Here is a 12,149-nt window from a genome sequence, read left to right on the forward strand (position 1 = left end):
AGCAGACCTTGAATATCGTTATACACCCCTCTTCTGCAAGTCTTTTGTGTCCTTGAATTAACTCATTTAGAAAAATGTAATCAGCCGTAAGTCACTGGTGAGCCTGAAGGGTCTAGGTTTTGAGTGTTTCTGCAAGCCCAGAGAAGCGTGGCTTCATTCTACGACACCCTGGGGTTACTCATTGCGAAAGAGTAACAAGAGATCGTAGGACTATGTGAAAACCTGTCTTCCTGGAAGGAAAGAAGGAAAGACACATCCGAATCTATGTCTGCTTGCGTCCGGAGAACGCCTGAAAAGCCGTCGGTATTATCTCAGGAGAACGGGTTTGTTCGGTATGTGTGCATGTTATGCGTGCTATGTAACACGAAGCTGGCCAACTGATTGTGCGACAATGTACTGTGTCCCTGGGAATTGTAATTGCTCAGTCGGTTAAAAAAAAAAAAAAAAGAATATCCAACCGTTGCTGATAACAGCACACGCTGCATTTTGATAGTATAAAGCAGGGAACAGACGAAGTCACGCAAGTTCTTAGTATGACTTAACCCCCCGAAAAATAAGAAAGGAAAAGAAAGGAAAGCCTGGGGCTGAGGGAGTGTTACAGGGAGCGAATTGCTCAGGACTTCAAACACAGGGAGTCATTCTGTCAAGGGGAGGGGGCGGGCGGGGGCAGGCACTGGGCCTCTCGAACAAAGTCCTCCTCTCTTTGCTCCCTCCCACTTCATTCACTTGCAAATCAGTGTGTGCCCACAAGAGCCAGCTCTCCGGAGCCCGTAACCTTCCCATCCCAAGAGCTGCAGTTTCAGCCGCGGCAGCAAGAACAGCAGAGTCGGAGACCTCAGCGGCAGCGGAGGCAGGAGCAGCCTGGGCGGGTCGCTGGGTCTCCCCGGGCGCAGGAAGGCGAACAGAGGTGGGTTCGGTCTCAGTTGGCGGTGGTGCATGCCTTTTTTTTTTTTTTTTTTTTTTTTCTCTCTCTCTCTCTCTTTTTTAATTCTGTAGCGTTGATGGAAGCCAATCAGAGAGAGAGCCCTCTCCGCCCGGTGGGTGCCGCACGCCGGAGTTGGGAGGGATGCTCAGCCTGCGAGCCCGGGTCGGGGCGGGCGTGCGGGTCCGGCTGCGAGGGCGGCGCTGCTGCCGCTGCCGCTGCCGCGAACCGGCGCCGGTTCCCGGGAAGCCTGGGCCCCGCTCCTCCGCCTTCTGGTAAGACCCATCCGCGGTGGGGCTTGGTGGGGGCATATGTGACGGGGCCGCGGGGATGAACCCGCTGCCTTTCTCTCCACCGGCAGAGGCTGCCAAGGGAGCTCCGGCATTTGCAAAGTTGGCTGGTCAATTACCAAGGGCGCTGGTGCGTGCAGGACCCGTGGAGCCGTTTGGGGCTTGATTTATTTCCACCTGCCCACATCACAAGGGTCTGCGCGGGGGCTGTTTTGCTTGAGTTACATTTCTTGGCTTTGGGGGTAAAGCAGAAAATCAGGTAGCTTGAACACTCCCGAATGCTCCCAGTAGGGAAAACTTAGGCTGAAGAGATGATTTGGCTCAGAGAAGAAGCTAAAGAAAACTGTTAGCTTGCACGTTGGGGGCAACGCCTGCCGGCTGACATAGGACAGAAATGCTTAGGTTGCAAGGAAAGTCCAACATTGGACTTCGAAAATGGAGCACACTGTCCAGGGAAAAGTCATGTGGAAGACGCAGCTCGCTCGTGCTCTTTCACGGCTGGTCAGGCAGAAATCCGGGAGATAACGCCTCCCCAGGACTGGTTAGAGAGCAAACCAAGTGCGTCTGGTTTTAGGTGTCCGATGCAGGAAAAGTGGAGCCTCCAATGCTTTAATCCCGTAATTTAATAAGAGGGAACGTTACTATGTTGTGTAGGGCAGCAGTTGCAGGGCTGGGATTACTTCTTCCGTAGTTATTCTTCAGCCAAGAGTTATTGGAGATCTCGAGATGGGAGATGCTGGAGAGGTCAGCGTGGTGCTGAGAAGTGTTGTCGCTGCTGCAATAAAATCCATATTTTATGGGGAGTTATATGCAGGTTCCTGTTAGAGAACGGGGCTGTTCACCTGAGTTAACTACTGAGAACACTCAAGTACCAATAAGTTTAATCATCTGGAAGAGCCACACAATTCTCTCTCCCTCTCTCTCTTTTTTTTTTTTTTTTTTTGGCAAGGACATTTTAATTATGATATTCACACTATGAAGGTGTATCAGCCCGAGTTTCAGTCAATCTTCATTTTCACTTACTGAAGCACCATAATGTGGGAAAGAAGGGGTTTTTTTTCCTGCAAACAAAGTGTTGTTGGAGTGGCTGGTGTGTACATGTCTGGTTGCTCTGGAAGGATGCACATGCAAAATATGGGCTTTCTGAGTGGTTATTATCCAAGGGGTGCAAAATCCTCCCTGTGTGGGAAAAGGAACACAGGGATTTACCTAGTTAATGGACAACTCTTCTAAGAATGGAGAACAAATAAGCTTATACAAATGATGGCCAAGGATTGCTTATTTCCTTTCTTTTTTTGCTGATGCTTTTACCTGAAAAGGAAAACCTTTAGGATTCTACTTAAGGAGAGAGAAGAAAAAAATCTCTTCCAGTTTGGCTTGAGCATCATCCTTTGTGTAACAGAACTTGCTTGGCTATGCGTTTGCTATTTTTTTAGAGAGCGAGAAGACAAGTTGTGAAGGAATGGGATATGATCAAGCAGATGTCTTCATTTTGTCATAGAAGGAGGGCAAAGTTTATGCCAGAGGCCAGATTTTCAATGCTGAGCTCAGAAACTTAAAAGAAATCCAACAATTTACTGGAAAAAAATGCAATCACACAGAATTGTATCTCATCCCCTTTTGCTCTTTGGTGTGTTCTAATTAAAAAGGTATTGGGGGGAAATAAAAGGCAGATTTTTATATTATGTGTTTTGATGGTTCATGGCATACTTTAGAAGCAGAGGAAGTAACCGATTTCTTCAGAAAAACCTGAGAGGCAGCAGCACATTTTTAAAGGAAAACAGCAATGGTTTAGTGCTACTGTACTTGTCTACAATTATCTTTTGCTACCATTATAAGTAAGTGACAGCCTGGTGTCTCTGTAGGGACTTTTAGTCCCTTTACTATCTAGCTTTTACATCAATTTATTGCAATTACATTTCTTAATGCTAACTCTGCAAAGATAATATACAGAAACATAATCATTTCCTACCAAGGTGCCTACTATCAGAAAATACGTATATTACCTCCTCCACCCACCACTTCCATCAGCTTTCCAAGTGTAACTTACTCTGAGGCACTCTTCCTTTTTATGCAAAAAAAAAAAAAAAACTATCTTGCAAAATATTGCCCCGATACACTTGAAAGAGCTAATATCTCTAGACAGCACAACTACAGTTCCAGACATCAAGTGCACTTTCTTTTAACAAGTGTATGAATAAGTTGGAACAACAGGTCCTGAATATCTAATTAGAGCTAACTGAGTAACTGTCCCACATAGGGATAAAAAAAAAAAAAGAGATAAATATAACAACCTGAATGAAACCATGTCTCTCCCTAAGGAAGTAAAATGTGTGGTCCCCACTTCTGGCCCTTACTTGCTTTGCAGTCATGAATGCCAGCTTACTGAGGCTGCATCCTGTGAACTATGGAAACTTTTTTTAGTTGGAAGGGACCTCTAGTGGGTCATGCCATGCATTTCTCCCTGCAGTCCAGCTGCATCGCGGGTTTTGTTATCTAAAATAAAAAGCACGCAACAGCTTTCTCTTCACAGACAAGTTAGTATTCTCCAAGCCCTGTCTTGATACTTATGACATGTCAAAACCATTATTATTGCTGTCATTTGTATAGTTCCTCTAATTTAAGGAACTCAAGAATGTTTGCATAGTTTCTGGGTATCTAGACTTTTGGTAACTTTTCTATGATTCTAAATGAAAGCAATGGCCAATTAATAAAAAATTCCCCACTATCAATATAAGGTAAGATTTTTCCTTATTTCTGATCTTGCCAAGACTGTACTTCCTTCAATCAAATTCACCTAATAATAATAATGGCATTATAGTTATGACTCAAAAAATTCCACATGAAGAACTCCCACCACTGAACCAATGTTTGCAGAAAAAAAAAATTAACCTTTCAGAGATCCATGAACATTCACAAATTATACTGAACTAGAGGCTTCTAATTTAAAGAAGTCCCCACTCAAATAAGTATATATTAAAAAATTCCAAAAGACGTTTAGATGCATGTGTCACTCTTATTCCAGGGTGGGGGTGTTTTTTATTTCTCTCTTTGATGTATCACAACACATTTTAGGTAACCTACTTCTTAAAAAAAAAACTCTGCCTGGAACTTAAAGTAAGATATGGGGGGTGAATCAGCCTCTTCTGCTGACAGTCTGCAGGTTTCAACTTCCAATTTAAAAATCTGTTCTAAAGTTTGAAATGTGTTCCAAATGAGATAACATCCGGCAGAAGCCAGTTGCCTGTGCTGTAGCTTAGTCACAGCAACCCATTCTTTGGGGTCAATCAGAATTAGGGTCTTGCTTATAAAAATAACGAGCAGTGACTCAGTCTGAATCGCATTTTTAATAGTGTTTTAGCCTAGCTAGTGTCTACTGAGCTTACGTTATTTGCTTCACAAAAAAGGTGAAAATGTAGATAATCAAACCTTCTCTGGTTAAAAATTTTTTCTGAATAATGCTTCTAAATACAAAGACACAAGAACATCATGCTAATAGGGAAATTGGTGAAAGAAGAAAATTAAAACACACACACACACAGAGCACCCAGTTGTGACACTGTTCCATTAATATTAGAGAAGAAATAAGGAAATGCAGGTCTTGGGTTGATTTTTTTTTCTCTTCATTCTTTTCTTTTTTTTCTCCACTAGGATTATTGTTTTATTTTGAACACAGATGAAAGTTTGAGGCACTTTCCTAGATCTAAACATTATTTTTGTTTGAGCTTTCCTCTTAGGAAGATTAAACTGGCCTACATTTTTTAAAGTTCCTATTTCTAAGGAACGCTCCCTTTTTTCAAAGCAATCATATGAGAAACGAGGTTCTCCCTAATTCAGGTATGGAGCCAAATGTATACAGTTTTTGTAACCACATCACTCAAAAAGAAAGGAGCTAAGTTAAGAGGGGGAAAGTATACATAACCCTTCAAAAAGGTGGTGCACCTTCATTTACTACAGAAGTAAATGTGGTAAGGCTCTTTAAGCCAAAATGATTGGGTCAGAGGAGACCAGATACAGCCTGTATTCTAGCTGTTCAAGACTCAACTCTCCAGGAAATTTTTAACTCTTCCAACAAAGAAACTAACTGAAGAATGAATGCTATAAGCACACATGCATAAATGTAGAGTAGACGCATATGTACAGGGGTCTATGTCTCCCCATCCCTACAGATTATTAGAGATTATTTTACTTTGTTCATCTGTCTAATATCTTTACACTAACACTGCTGGGTGTTCATTTCATCTATTAATCAGATCACCTTGCTGAGATTTATAAGAGGAAGAGTTTAATTAAAGCCAGAATGTTGTTACATTTGATGTGCAGTATAAATGGGCAGCATGGGTCCCAAGCTTTTCCTATCATATGCAGTGCTATCTTGTGGAAGAGAACAACTTAGGAAGAAAACGAGGAATAGAAAGCTCACAGGGTATGATTTATCTTCATATGTCATCATTTGAAAGAGCACTGTGTTTTTCTCTTTCTATAATTCTCTAATTTGGTAGATATGCCCAAAAGATGTTCAGGAAACCTAATAAGTTATAAGAATGGAAAACAGCAAGAAAAAACTAAATTGAGAAGATGTCTCAAGTGAGTAAAATGAAAAGAGATGAGGAGGTGAATTTTTACATACAAGGAAAACATAAGAACAGAAATAGAATCAAAATTGCCATTTTTACACGGGATACATTTTCCACTTTATAAATACTGCTACTATTAAATACAACTTTATAAACATGATTATGTCATTAACATGCATATAAACACTATGCTTCTCTACCATGGAATGCAAATTTGAAAGTTATCCTTTAAAAAAAAATCATCATATAAAGGAAATGATCCTACATGGATCATAAAATAACCAGAAAAGTATGTTTTTTAAAAAAGTTGTCTGAAATCTCAGGAGAATCAAAGAAAGATTTTCTAAGTGCTTTGAAGAATATCAACTCTTTTCCTTTTATTATCTTTATTGTCCTGCAAGCTAAATAGTTATATTGTGTGTCCTTCTGACACCTGCAACTCGAAGTATATGAAAGTGATAAAGACCAAATGTAAGTCATCCATTTGGATTCTGCACATAGTATAGCACAAAAAAAGACTGAACTAGCAAGACAGCACAGCTCCACCCCATACATGCCTGGTAACAAACATGGCAAATATATTTTAAAATGTGTCTGAATTTAAAATTTGGCTGAATATATATATCTATACATACATACACACAAATTTAAAAAAAACTGACCAGTAGGCTCAGAATTTTTATATATCCAAATAACAAGGATGATAATTACAAAATAAATAATAAACCTTTCCTGAGCTTTTCTATGTCACACACTGTTATAAGTATTTTATGTGCATTCTGTATGTTAATAAATTACAGAGCAAGTCAAAAGGAAGGTGTTATACTTGTATCCTCTTTATTCAGCCCTTTTTAGTTTGAATTTCTAGGAAATTTCTGTTTGAGCCAAGAACTTAATGAATGTGCTGTTAACAAACACTTGTGATATCTTAGAAGTAAAAGTGTGACTCTCAGAAATACAGAGCAGCAGAGGCCATGAGAATGATCTGATTATTTTGACCAGAGCAATGAAGATTTTTAAGGCTGAGAAAAATGTTTGTAGGTTATTCATTTCTGAAAAACCACTTGGAAGCATTCATTAGAGTTTATAATTTAGTAAAAAGGATTGTGTGGGCCCTTTTTCTGCTCATAATAATGGTACTTTTTATAAGATACTAAATCATCTTCTGCCTTCAAAGAGAGAGCCTCAGGTTGGAGGGGGCACTTCAGGAAGGTAGCTAAAAATGACAACTATTTCATTGACAGAGGGCATCCCAACCTCACGGCACCCATGACAGCATCACTCCTTTCTTAGGGCACTGACAAACTGGCTAGATACATAGCTTTTGCAGACTGTAGGTAGAGTTGAATAAGACTGTATTTATTTCCCACCTTATTTGATGGGTAAAAATAATTACTTTCTTCTTTTATGATTACAGTTTTATTATTTCATTACCATCACAGTTCAATATTTGTTCTGAGTGGTTTCTTTACCAGTAAAATTTCACAAGAAAAGGCAGGTGGGAGGTGGGGAAGGAGGGAAAGCAGGAAGGAGAAAAGAAGAAAGACATCCTCTCAACTATACAGTAATATTATATGTGGTTGACACTGATGAACCATTTTCATTAAACTCTCTTCTTTCTATTACCACCATTCAAAAAGTCACAGCCTTCATGGACAGTTTGACAATTAGAAATATTATCAGAGAGTGTCAGACATAGAAAAAAGCTTAGAAATGACTTTATCTAACACCCATCATTTACATTTGAGATACCTGATGACCAGAGACATGAAGTAACATGGATAAACTAAATTCATCTTGTTCTTTATCTCTATCTATCTCTTCTGTAATTTGACTTCTAGCATTCTGGCATTAAAAATTCTGGCATTAAAAATTGAAAGAGGAAATTTAAATTTACAATACTGTTATTTATAAATACGCTAAGAAGGAGCAGACATGGAAACTAAGGATTTGGACTTCTTTAGGAATTTTATGTGTGTTCATACCCTAAAGCTCCTATTGCAAAAAAAGTATCAAAATTTTCCTTCAAAATTCTGACCACTAGGGGACAAATGATAACATTTAGGTTTTTGTTTTATTTGTGATGATTTAACTGTAGTTTTGAGTGAACTTTATCTAAAGCAATGATTCCCCAGGCTATCCAAAATCAGGTGTTCATCTTTAAAAAACAAAAAAGTTTATTGGTCAGTGATCAGATATGAAATATGAAAAACACAACCTATTGTGTTTTTCATAATTTAATTTATTCAGTTTAAAGGACTCACAGTGACCTTCTCACTTCTTTGGAGTTAAAATGTCAATTGTTTTCATGAAAGTATATGGATAAATTATGTTGTTTTTTTCCCCTTAGCAAAATTAAAGTCTGGCAAGCAACCCAATGTCAACCCTCCCCACTTAAAAAAAAAAAAAAAAAACTGTTAATGTTCCATGAAATCCAAAAGTCTGAGGATCACTGGGTTAGATAATGAATAACATAATGTTGAAAAATGATCGACTTAGTTCTTTTTCTTGTTTGGATAAATAAAAAAATTAAAGGGGAATTATAATGATAAACCAAACAGATGGCCAAAAAGATAAACTAAAGACATTCAATCAAGAGGTATCCTTGGATCCCTTAATTAAACTTTATAGAGATTAATAATAATATTTGGAATACTAATGCAACGTTTGACTATATGAATAGATCCTCCAAAAGTGTGCTTTTCGAAGCTTATGGCTGGAATGTGCCAGCAGCAATGAATTCACCTACTTGATTACACAGTGGATTATTCAGTGAAAAATAAGAAGTTTTAAAATTATATCTTATTTTTTTAACCCAGCTCAATTTAAATATATACATTATAAAAAGGGTATAAAAGTTTTTTCCCTAAAAGTTAACTTTATATAACTGCAGGCAAACACAAACTTTCTAAGGTGCTGATTTGTACGTTAAGGTATGCATTGTTACATCAAAAAGCAATTGCTTTCTAGCTCACAGTATAGATTTCAGTCATGAAAATGAGCTTATATTTTTATCTGCAAAGGTTAACCTTCCTTAGCAGGATTGAAAAAAGAGAGCTTTATTAATCTACTATCATCCCTTTTATAAAATGTTTGAAAATGCTCAATTTCACACTCAAGTAAAATATTCTAAGCTCTTCTTAGCAACAGGTTCTAATTTAACCCAGATCAAAACGGTGTGGTGAGACTAAGTAATCACCACAGCAAAATGATAAAACTCACCAAGACTGGTGGATTACTGCTGATCCTAATTTAAATCAAATAGAACTACTGTATTTCCCAGCAATTATTCTCATATTAAACTACTTGTTTAAAAGTATCTAGTTGGGATTTTGTCAGCGTTTCATAAAAAAAATTAATTGTATGAGGGAGGCTTTGTGATAAATATCAGTTCCACAGTTCCACTTTCTGATTCATATCTGCCCTTTTTATCAAAAAAGAGATGTTTGGGGCAGGTCCTAATTAAGTCAGCAGAATAAAGGGGTCACTTACTGGTTAGTGTCATCAAGAGGAGGTGGTCCCAAACCTCCAGATCCAGAAAGTACCAGCTCTGCTATAATTTTTGCATTTAGGGAAAGTTATATTGACCTGCAGGTAAACTGCCTTTGAAATAAGCACAGGCATGTCAAATACAGGTCCCACATTTTAAAATTTTGTCCACAAAACTTCCTCAAATTTGCTTTTAATTCTAAGATGTCACATTACAAAATATCTTTCCAAATAGTACCATGGTTTATTTTTCTTACAAACTTGGCTTTTGAATTTAAATGTGTATTCTGAAAAAAACAATGCAGTTAAGTAAAAAGATGACCCCAATAGAGGAAAAGACACTGCATGATGTCTAGTGATCATGTGAGTAACTACTTTCTCACCAAACAGAATGACTTTATTTAAAATATAAAGTTGAAAGCTACATAAGAGTAAAATGCTCTCAAGCAACTGAATTTAATGTGATGTAATGAAAGATTTTTACATAGTGGACAGAGAGGGAAGAAATCACTGAAACCCTATGCTGGGTGAATTGGGCACCAAAGAACAAGAAGTTTGCTTTGCACCCTGGATGTTCTTAACATTAATAGAACATATATTTGCTTCCCAATTTGTCACTAACTTAAAACATTTTTAAATGCCTAATTTTTTTTTCTCAATATGACAATCATGGCTGTTTAGAGGAACCAATCATAGAAAACAAGAGCCAAACCTGCCCTGCTTTGTAATTAAGAAACAAGCAATAATATCCAAGATGATATTAAGAAAGACTTTAAAGCAAGGAGTGTATTTGGGGCTGCATGTTAAACTCAGCCACCCAGAGAAGCAGCCACGATGCTCTGACTGCTCAGAAGATGCTGCGCTTGTCAAATGCTCTCCAATTTAGTTTTCACCTGATTGACAAGTGCTCCTAAAAACAATGCCAATTGGAAATTTTCTTGATTCCCTGCACAGTAAAAGCCCACATGATACAAATATAAGATGCCTTGTGGAATGAATAAATCTAGGTTGGGGAGAAAGGAGAAAATGGTTTTAAAATACCACTTCTTCCAGCTCAAGATCACATTTTTAAGATGAAGGCATCACTAGCGAATGTAAGCATATAGTGAGGGCTCAATAAATGCTTATTGTCTGAAATTCTTCTCAACGAAGCTGCGAAAGAATCTCTTAAATAAATATTTCTCCAATTTATTTCCTTTTCAAGTTTATTCCCACTAGTGAAAAAAATATAACTTTTCTATCCTGTGCCGTAGTTTTTAATAATTCTGACTCCTTTAAAAGGAGCCAGTTTCAAAGGAAACCCTATCAATGGTGTCCTGAGAGCTAGAGGGACTAAGCATGTAAATAGAGCTGCCCAGCTTTCAAAATCGGCCACCAGACCTCTTCTTCCTCCAGGCAGATTTTTATTAAACTTGGTATTAAACAAGGTTGCCTGGAGCCTGATTAACAATTTATGCCTTCTTAAGCAGATTAGCAGTAGTCTGTCATTTTGATTTTTTAATTCTTAATTTGTGTTTGGAAACAAGATGTACCTCTGAGCTTAACACTTTCAATCTATGTATTTTATTTTTCAGAATTCAAACCTAAACTAAACATTGCTCTTTATGAATTTTTTTACAGTTTTAGTATCCATGTGTGTTATTATATAGTTTCTATGATAAATAAAGCAATTGCTTTTTTTGCTAAGTGTGACTTCTTTTGACCTCTCAGTCAAGTAATCCTAAATGTTCTTTTTAAGATATTTTGAATCTGTTACATGAGCAAAAATAAGAAAGATTACTGGGAAAACTGAGTAGGATGACAATAAAAGCTAATACTTAGAGAGCATTTACAATATTTCAGGCACTATTCTAAGTGTCTTACATGAATTTAATCTTCACATCAACGTTCTGAAGTAAATACTGACAATCTTCCAATTTTAAAGACAAAACTGGCAGACAGAGCAGTTAAGCAACTTGTCCAAGGTCACACAGCTAGTACCTGTCAGAGCTTAAATTAAATCCTGGCACTCCTGATAGCCCATACTCTTAAATATTAAATTCTTGTGTCTTTTATGCTTAATATGCATGTATGTGTATATACCCAGATAGATGGATAGACAGATTCAAATGTGTATATCTCAAATCCAAAAATAATGTCAAAGGTGTAGGAATAGTCATAGCTATATATGCAATATATATAACATGTACATATTTCTCAGGACTCAAAAATATAATTAGAAAATAAAAAACATCTTTCCTTCCCGTGCCTCAATGAATTTATCAGGATATTCACATAACAAGTTATAATTACATAGTTATAATAATATATAATTATAATTATATATTATTATATATCTAATTATATATATAGTTATAACTATATATATAATTATATAGTTATAATTAATTATAGCCAAAGCAGCAGATAGCCTCACAAAAGCCTTTGAGCTTTAGGCCTGGCTTTTCACTTTAATCTGAGTCAGTCTTACAATCACTTACTGTTGATCCCAAGGGGAACCTGGCAAGAGTTTCTGGAAAGTTCAGACTCATCACTTATTAATTTATTCATTCTATAATGTTTATTGGGATCCTCCTGTGCCCAGTGCTGTAGAGACACTGGGTGACAGGACAACATATACTAGCACTTTGGGGGAAACGATTAGATTCTTTCCTCATATTCTAAGCAAGATAAACCCCATATGAACTAAAAATTGAGTACAAAAACAAAACTGTAACATTACTGACAATTAGATAAATATATATGTATAATCTTGGGATAGTAACAGACTTCCTAAGCATGAAGCCAGAACTTGGAAACAAAGTGAAGGAAGACAGCAAAGCGAAGGAAAGCACGCTCTATTAATAACAGGCCACAGTGCCAGCTTTGTGC

The 12,149-nt window shown here is 37.3% G+C and overlaps 1 protein-coding gene across 2 annotated transcripts in view; it reads left to right on the top strand.

The window, feature by feature from the left end:
• The first annotated feature begins 208 nt into the window (after window positions 1-208).
• Window positions 209-12,149, top strand: part of CDH6 (cadherin 6) — a 121,229-nt gene continuing 109,288 nt past the window's right edge. The window contains exons 1-2 of one of the 2 annotated variants that reach the window (XM_074356632.1): window positions 209-332; window positions 997-1,197. The gene's annotated coding sequence lies outside the window, so the exon portion shown is untranslated. Of the gene's footprint in view, window positions 333-505; window positions 908-996; window positions 1,198-12,149 lie in introns of those variants that run through there. The other variant, XM_010955572.3, reaches the window with a different exon arrangement.

Source organism: Camelus bactrianus, chromosome 3, assembly GCF_048773025.1.
Source record: "Camelus bactrianus isolate YW-2024 breed Bactrian camel chromosome 3, ASM4877302v1, whole genome shotgun sequence".
Lineage (NCBI taxonomy): Eukaryota > Metazoa > Chordata > Mammalia > Artiodactyla > Camelidae > Camelus > Camelus bactrianus.